The following is a 7,964-nucleotide window of genomic DNA, read 5'->3' on the forward strand; positions in this document are numbered from 1 at the left end:
GTTATGAATATTTAACCGCAATTTTTAAAAAATTAAAAATTGTTTACCCATAGCAAAATCCTATCTGCAGTATTTTTAAGTCATGGATTTTCATTTCTGCTTTCATAGCTGAGATCACTAGGGCTATGACAAGGGACAAATCTATTCCTCTATCCCCATGCACATAAACTCTGCAAACTATGAAACTCTGAAATCTGAAAAACTGTTTAAAATAAAGGACGCTTACCTCTGCAGTCCCAGGATGCATTCTCCCACGGGAATTTGCACTGGTCCTTCAAAGTTTTAAAATCCTGCACACCATTCACCACCTCTCTCCATACATCCTGTTGTCATCTTTTCCCCCAAATGGAACAATTTCATCTGTACCAGCTAAAGAACTTTCCTTCTCCTAAGAAACTGCATGATCGGCACTTGCAGCCTTTCTCCTCACTTTGATGTCCTGCAGATTCAAACAGGCCTAGAACTGAAGAAGCTGGGCATAGTTTGCGGCAATTACCTCATAACCTCACTTTCACCATGTTTGGCCTTTAGCTCTTCCAGCAAACTCCGAGCCGTCTTCTGAATTTACTTGAAGTTAAAGAACATTGAACTTTCATGCTGATATTCTAGCTTCACAATCAAAAGTTTCTGAGGTCCCTGGATGGCTCAGTCAGTTAAGCATCTGCCCTAGGCTCAGGTCATGATCCAGGGGTCCTGGGATCCAGCCCCACGTCAGGCTCCCTGCTCCGTGGGAAGCCTGCTTCCCCCTCTGCCCTTCACCCCGCTCATGCGCATGTGCGCGCGCGTGCTCTCTCTAAAGTTTTCAGTTCTGGCAATCACTTCCTATTATCGCTGGAGTGGGCCCAGCCCTTTTCACAAATAGATGATCGCTTCTCGCTCTTAATAATTGCTTCCTGTGGGGCGCCTGGGTGGCTCAGTGGGTTAAGCCGCTGCCTTCGGCTCAGGTCATGATCTCAGGGTCCTGGGATCGAGTCCCGCATCGGGCTCTCTGCTCAGCAGGGAGCCTGCTTCCTCCTCTCTCTCTGTCTGCCTCTCTGCCTACTTGTGATCTCTGTCTGTCAAATAAATAAATAAAATCTTTAAAAAAATAATAATAATAATAATTGCTTCCTGTAAGGACCTATTTAGCCAGAGTGATTCCATCTGGTTAAACAGTGATTTTGTTGTTTATGCAGTAAAACTTAAACAGACCCTGGCCCCCCTCAGGGAACTTACTTAAAAGCAAGTCCCGGAAACCAGTCCCAGATCACAAAGCCCAAACACAAGGACAGGTCAGGCCAGGTGGAGACATCCAATCAGTGGGGCAGGCATACTGTCTCCCTAGCTCCCAAGGAGTGTGGGCCCTGCCTTTTGGGTGCCAATTCTGACCAAGGTGATAGACTAGTTCAAATAGCTACTGTGGGATGAACTGTAGTTCAATTGGCCACCCGTGTGTGACCTAGCATGACTGTGCAGCTTTCTCTGTGTGTTACAATCTCATTGGCCATCAGTGTGTGGCCAGGCTCAACCACATGGTCTTTGCTCTATAAAAGTTAGTCTGTGAGTCTGGGAGTCGCTCACTCTCTCTGTAAGAGGTGGCCGCCAACAGTCAGTTTGATTCTAGATGCTTGGTGCGAAATAAAGCTTTGCTTGACCTTCGCTTTGATCAGTCTCACTCCTTTGATCAGAGACCCATTTTGGGGGGACCTAACACTTCCCCTGTGAAATGATTCATTCTATATACTGTATTTACATGAAATGGTTACCTTTTATCTTTTTTTTTTTCCACTTCAATCTTTACCACTTATCCCTGTTCTTACAAGTACTTACACAGCCAATAAGACAAACTTAAATGCCATTAAATGCCAACCAGGTCCAGGCATTTAAAATGAATAAGCTATATGTAAAAAAGATTGCTGAAGTTTTATAGCAAAACCTTCAGGGACATGTTCACCTGAAAGGACACAAATGGAATAAAAGGAAAAATAAAAACACTGAGTTAGTGCTCACTTTGGCAGCACATATAGTAAAATTGGAATTAGCCTGGTCCCTGCGTAAGGATGACATGCAAATTTGTGAAGCATTCCATATTTAAAAAAAAAAAAAAACAACCAGTTTGCAGTCCAAGAGCCACCAATTAACAATCAATATCTTACAGGAAACCATAAAAAACTGCCAAAACTAAAATGACTATGGACCAGTAGTAAAACTATTCGTTGATGGTGAGCAGAATGCAAACACTTTGCTCTGCAACATAGTTCTGTTCATAACTACGGAAGTTGTAAATGGACTATAAATAAAAAATCATTGCAATAACATTACAACCACAAGGGAACAGGTTAAAAAAAAAAAAAAAAACTTGGTAACTACAGAAAGGTGGTAAAAATGTTGTAGACCAGCATTTTTTTTTAAATAATTCTTAGGCCAATTTTATTCTAAACTGGATAATATATATGTCTGGAAACATATTTTCAAGGTCTTTGACTTTCATATTATCAGACAAGAGAGGAAAGCAAAAATTGCCTCACTTAAGAGCTTGGATTTCTTAGAGACTTACATTATACACAACATTAATGAGGAATTTATATATTGCATTTGCAAGCACCCACTAAATTGAAATCCTTCACACTGTTTTGCAGGTTAAAACTGCAGAATCTCCTTTCTAAGTGGAGAATATAATTAAAACTGGGTTAACACTTCCCTGTAGTTAAGAGGCACTCCATGCTGATGCACTAATAAGATGAAACCGATGAATTGATACAAAAAAAAAAAAAAAAAACTTTCCAGACTGTGTTTAAATGCAAATTTGCCATCTGCCTTGCAGCCTTTGTTGAGCAATAGGTTGAATACACTGAGAAAACCTTGTTGAAAAAGATGCTTAAGGTGATCTTCTAAATGAGGAAGCTGTGTAGCGAAAGTGGGTGTTGCAGGAAGGTCAGCTTTGGAACAGAGTTTGGAAAGGTAATTCTCAGTTAAATCTGCTGATGCTTGTTTTGTGGCTTTTATTTGCATGTGTGCTTATTTTTTTCCTCTTTTTTTATTTCAATAATACGTAAATTGTGTGAGATTTGTATAATATCTGTTACCCACTCACAAATCCCAAATGATCAGCTTTTCCCTCTTATGAAAATTTCCATGCTCCCTAAACTGAGAGTTTGCAGCACAATTGAAATTCAAGGAATATGCCTAAATTTTCCAATAAATAAATGTTCAACAATCCAGGAACAGGTGGAAATAGTAAGGACTATCCCCAGTTTTTTAAATGATTCAATTTTTGAAAAAGGTAAAGAAGTGCCAGGGTACTAATGAATATTCCACAAAACTGAGGGTCTCATTGTAAACCATAATCTGTTACATATGCATTTTTACTATAATATCATTTACCACACTTACATCAAAAATGCAAAAAAAAAAAAAGAATTAAGTGAGAATGTGTCATAGATTTAATTCTTCTCATTATTTTTTAGTATCAGGATTATGACCTTAATTTGAAACATGCTCATTTGTCAAGTATAGATTGAACCCCATGAAAATGCAGGGTTTCTACACAGTATGATATCAGAGTGGTATCAGAAAAGCCACACGGAATCACTAACCTACATATCTTGCATAACACCTGAAGTTCCCATGTTGCCATCAACCCCTGGGTTTATTTTTGCTTCCCAGAGGGAACCTGGAAAATACAATAATACAGAATTGTAGCAAGGCTTGTGTATACATCCTCTTTGATCATAGCATCTAGCTGCCGTTTTGGATAGTGAAGAAAGCACCCTGGTGAGAAGGGCGTGGAGCAGGTAGCTTTTGAGGATGGGAGTATGGGTGCAAAAACTGAAACCACCCAGAGCCTGAGCATATCACATGGCCACAGGTTGACACAGTGAGATGGGAGCCGTGACAAAGCTTAAAAACCTTACAATTTTGCCCTTCTTGCATAGAGCTATCAAAGAAGGATTACTATAGCACACAACCTCCTCCTCCCACCATTAATAAGCACGATTTTTAGGACAAGTTTGTGGGTGTTTTTATTAAAGGCTCTATATGTAAGAGAAAAAATGAATCATTACATCTACCCACTCACGTTGCAGTCTTGAAAACTCAAAACACCCTTCAGTCAAGTCCAAGCTGAGCAAAAACAGCCATGTTAATATAAGAAATTTAAAACCAAATGAATATCACCTTTAAGAATTTGGGTTTCTTACTTGTTTTGTTAGAAATGACCTCATTAGACCCAGAAATGCTAATTTAGCAGTATAAATACACACAATCCAATGATACATTTTTCTTTAACTTTTTTTGGGGGGAGCCCTAAATATTGATTCCTGAACATATAGGGTAATGTTTTATGACATAAGGGACCCTACTACCCCATGTAGCGATTAAATATGGATCTTCTGCTGTTTTTCTGGCAGTGGAGACAAATGTGTACAAAGTTACACATAACACTCTCAGCTGAACTCTCCTTTAGCCAACAGTCTATATTTACAATATCATCCAAGCAATTGAGGAGAAGAGAAACAGTGTGTGATTACATACCCTGGGGGCACAAAATCAATACCCTGTATTTATTTACCAGTGTCTGTCAGCACTAAGAGAAGCTGTGGCTATTTGTGCGGCCTTCTCCAACTGCCATAGTTGAAGCAAATAATACTTTCTTTTTAAAGATTTTATTTATTTGAGAGAGATAGAGAACGAGTAGGGGGAGGGAGAGAGAGAAGCAGACTCCCCACTGAACAGGAGCCCGACATGGGGCCCGATTCCAGGACCCCAGGATCATGACCTGAACCGAAGGCAGATGCTTAACCCACTGAGTCATCCAGGCTCCCCGAAACAAACAATATTTATATTAAAGTTGGACAAGACTAAGAAGTGAAATCTTCTAAACTTACCAAAAAAAGGACCAAGATAATGAATTAATGACGAACTATGAAGGGTAATACTATGTTAGTTTTGAAGCTCCTTCTTCAACACAAATGGATTGTTTTTTATTAAAAGACATAAAACATATTGTATTGTTAGATTTGTTTTATTTAAGTATAGCAGCTGTCAATTTTTATCTCCTTGTCAAGTACACAAGTGAAAGGAACTTGGGCAAAACCAACAGAGCCATCTGTCTACCTTACTTGTCTATCTAGAAACATAGGATTTCTGTTCCTTGTGTGGGTATTTAACCACAGTGGAGAACAGCACAGGAGTCTCTGACCATGGTTTATCATGTACTAGCAAACATTAAAAGTCAGGACATGAAATCCCCTAGCTAAAATGTTCATGTAATTTAATTACCAAAGATAAAAAGATTTTTTTTAAAGATACCAAAGATAAAAATGAATCACTCAGGAACTTAAACATCATCTATCAATCCAGTTCAGACATGTTTTTCATCTCACCTATATACAAAATGATTTCGACCTTCTAAAGAAAAATATTTGAAAATATCTTTTCAGCAAAACTGGTTTCAAAAAATACTTTTTTTTTTTTGTTAGTTCCAAGAAAGGCATAGGGTCATTCTATGGGAATGAGAGGAAAAAACTCTTGAGTCAAAGGCAGGGCTCCAGAAGGCCTTCACACATACAATATTATTTTTTCACATTCATTGAACTTAGTTCAGATAGCACTCCTACTGAAGTAGATGGGAGCTGAGTGTGCCAGGAAAATGTCAGGTCTCCTGGTTTCAGATGGAGAACAAAATATCTCTAGAGCTTCTCCTTTCCCCTCAAGGTCATCTGATTTGTGGATTGTAAGAATTAACTATTCTAACCCATCAGAAGCATCTCTTGGAAGAGCAATATGCTTTTTGATGTCTAATACCCACATCCTCAACACAGAAAGCTTCTTATAGAATCAGTGTTCTGTATTAAACAAGGCATACATGACCCTCAGCATCTGCAAGGCATTTTACATAAGACATAGCGAAGAGAACAGAAACAATGTCTAGAAAATAAATCACCCGTCTTTTCCAAAGGTAGATTATTTTCCTTTATGACCCTTTTATTTATCTTTTTAACCATTACTATCTGTGAGATGTTCATTTAATTCCAGGGAAGTATCAAGAATCAACCAGAAGAGGACCAAGGGTCAAAGAATAGAGACCCAAAAATAGAAACACACAAATACAACCAACGGATGTAAAAGAAAAAAGATGCCAAAGGAATTCAATGGAGGACATGTGCTATTTTAACAAATGCTGCTACAGCATTTGGATGTCCGTGCATATGGACTGTGGTTCCTTGGTATTCTCTTGCGTCTCTGCCTTTACCATAATGTAACATCGTTATAACCTGGCATTTCTCCTTTTATTCATTTCTTTTTTTTTAAGATTTTATTTATTTATTTGATAGACAGAGATCACAAGCAGGCAGAGAGGCAGGCAGAGAGAGAGAGATCACAAGTAGGCAGAGAGGCAGGCAGAGAGAGAGGAGGAAGCAGGTTCCCTGCTGAGCAGAGAGCCCGATGCGGGGCTCAATCCCAGGACCCTGGGACCACGACCTGAGCCAAAGGCAGAGGCTTTAACCCACTGAGCCACCCAGGCGCCCCCCTTTTATTCATTTCTGATATTGGTGATTTTTGTTGTCTTTCTTTTATTTTTGTCCGTCCTGCTACATTTGTACAAATTTTATTGAATTAACTTTTATTTTCATTCATTTTCTCTATTGCTTTTGCATTTTTAATTTCAATCATTTCTGATTTTATTTTTTTTTCTTCTTGCTTTGGGTTTATTTGCTCTTATTTTCCAGGTTCCTGATAGGAGATATTAAATTATTGATCTGGACTTTTCTCCTTTTCTAACATCTGCTTTTAGTGCTATAAATTGCCCTTTTAACACTGCTTTAAAAATTTTTTGATATGCTGTGCTTTCATTTTCATTTATTTTAGTGTACTTTTTCTACCTCTTTTGAGGTCTTCCTCTGTGACCTATGGATTATTTAGAAGCATGTTATTTAGTTTCCAAGTGTTTGGAGATTTTCCTATTATCTTTCCATTTGGTTTTATTTTGGTTAGAGAATACACTCTGCATGATTTCAATTATTTTAAATTTGTTGAAGTTTGTTTTATGACCAAGATATTGTTTATCTTAGTGAATGTTCCATGGGCACTTGAAAAAAATGTATATTCTGCTGTTCCTGAATAAAGTGTTCTATCAGCGTCAATTAGATCCTCTTAGGTGATACTGTTGTTGAGTCCTATAGCTCTGATGACTTTCTGTCCCATCTTCTCTATCAACTATTGCAAGACAGGGTCTTGAAGTCACCACTCACAATGGTGAATTTGTCTATTTCTCCTTTCAGTTCTATCAGTTTTTACTCTAATTTGCAGCTCTATTGTTTGCTACATCTTTCAAGTGGATAGACTCTCAGTTTCTAATCATTTTCTTTGTTCTAAGATCTATTCTAACTGATATTAATATAGTTATTCCTGTTCTCCTTTGATTAATATTTTTCATGATGTATCTTTTCTCATTCTTTTACTTTCAGCCTTTCTATGTCATATATATGAAGTGTTGATTCCTATATCATAAATTTGAAGTAAAACAGCACACACATTTGTAATTTTAACCCATTTTAACTAATGTCCCTTTTAACTGGTATATTTACCATAATTTACCATAATTACTGAAATCTTGGGGATTTGGTCTACCATTTTATTTTTTTGTTGACTGTTCTCCCTGGTTTAAATTCTATGTTCACTTCTTCATAAAGTTCCATTGGTTATTTCAATTTTTTTAAATTCTATTTTGATTTGTCCATAGTGTTTTTGATTGTATATTTTTATATATGCTTTTACTGGTTTCTCTAGATACTTTTATTTATGCATAGCTTATCACAGTCTACTGGTGTTATCATTATCTGTTTAAGTAAAGTATAGAAATATTATCCACATTTGCATTCCTTTGTTTCCCCTCATAATTATTTTAAGTATTTCTTCTACATATAATCAGAATCATATCAGTGTTCTAACTTTTGATTCAATCATAAACATAATTTAGAAAA

The 7,964-nt window shown here is 37.3% G+C and overlaps 1 pseudogene; it reads left to right on the forward strand.

Annotated features, from left to right (window-relative positions):
- The first annotated feature begins 1,981 nt into the window (after positions 1 to 1,981).
- LOC122890750 lies at positions 1,982 to 2,074 on the forward strand (annotated as a pseudogene).
- Positions 2,075 to 7,964: the final 5,890 nt, after the last annotated feature.

The sequence above is a fragment of the Neovison vison genome, chromosome 11 (genome assembly GCF_020171115.1).
Source record: "Neovison vison isolate M4711 chromosome 11, ASM_NN_V1, whole genome shotgun sequence".
NCBI classification, from domain to species: domain Eukaryota; kingdom Metazoa; phylum Chordata; class Mammalia; order Carnivora; family Mustelidae; genus Neogale; species Neogale vison.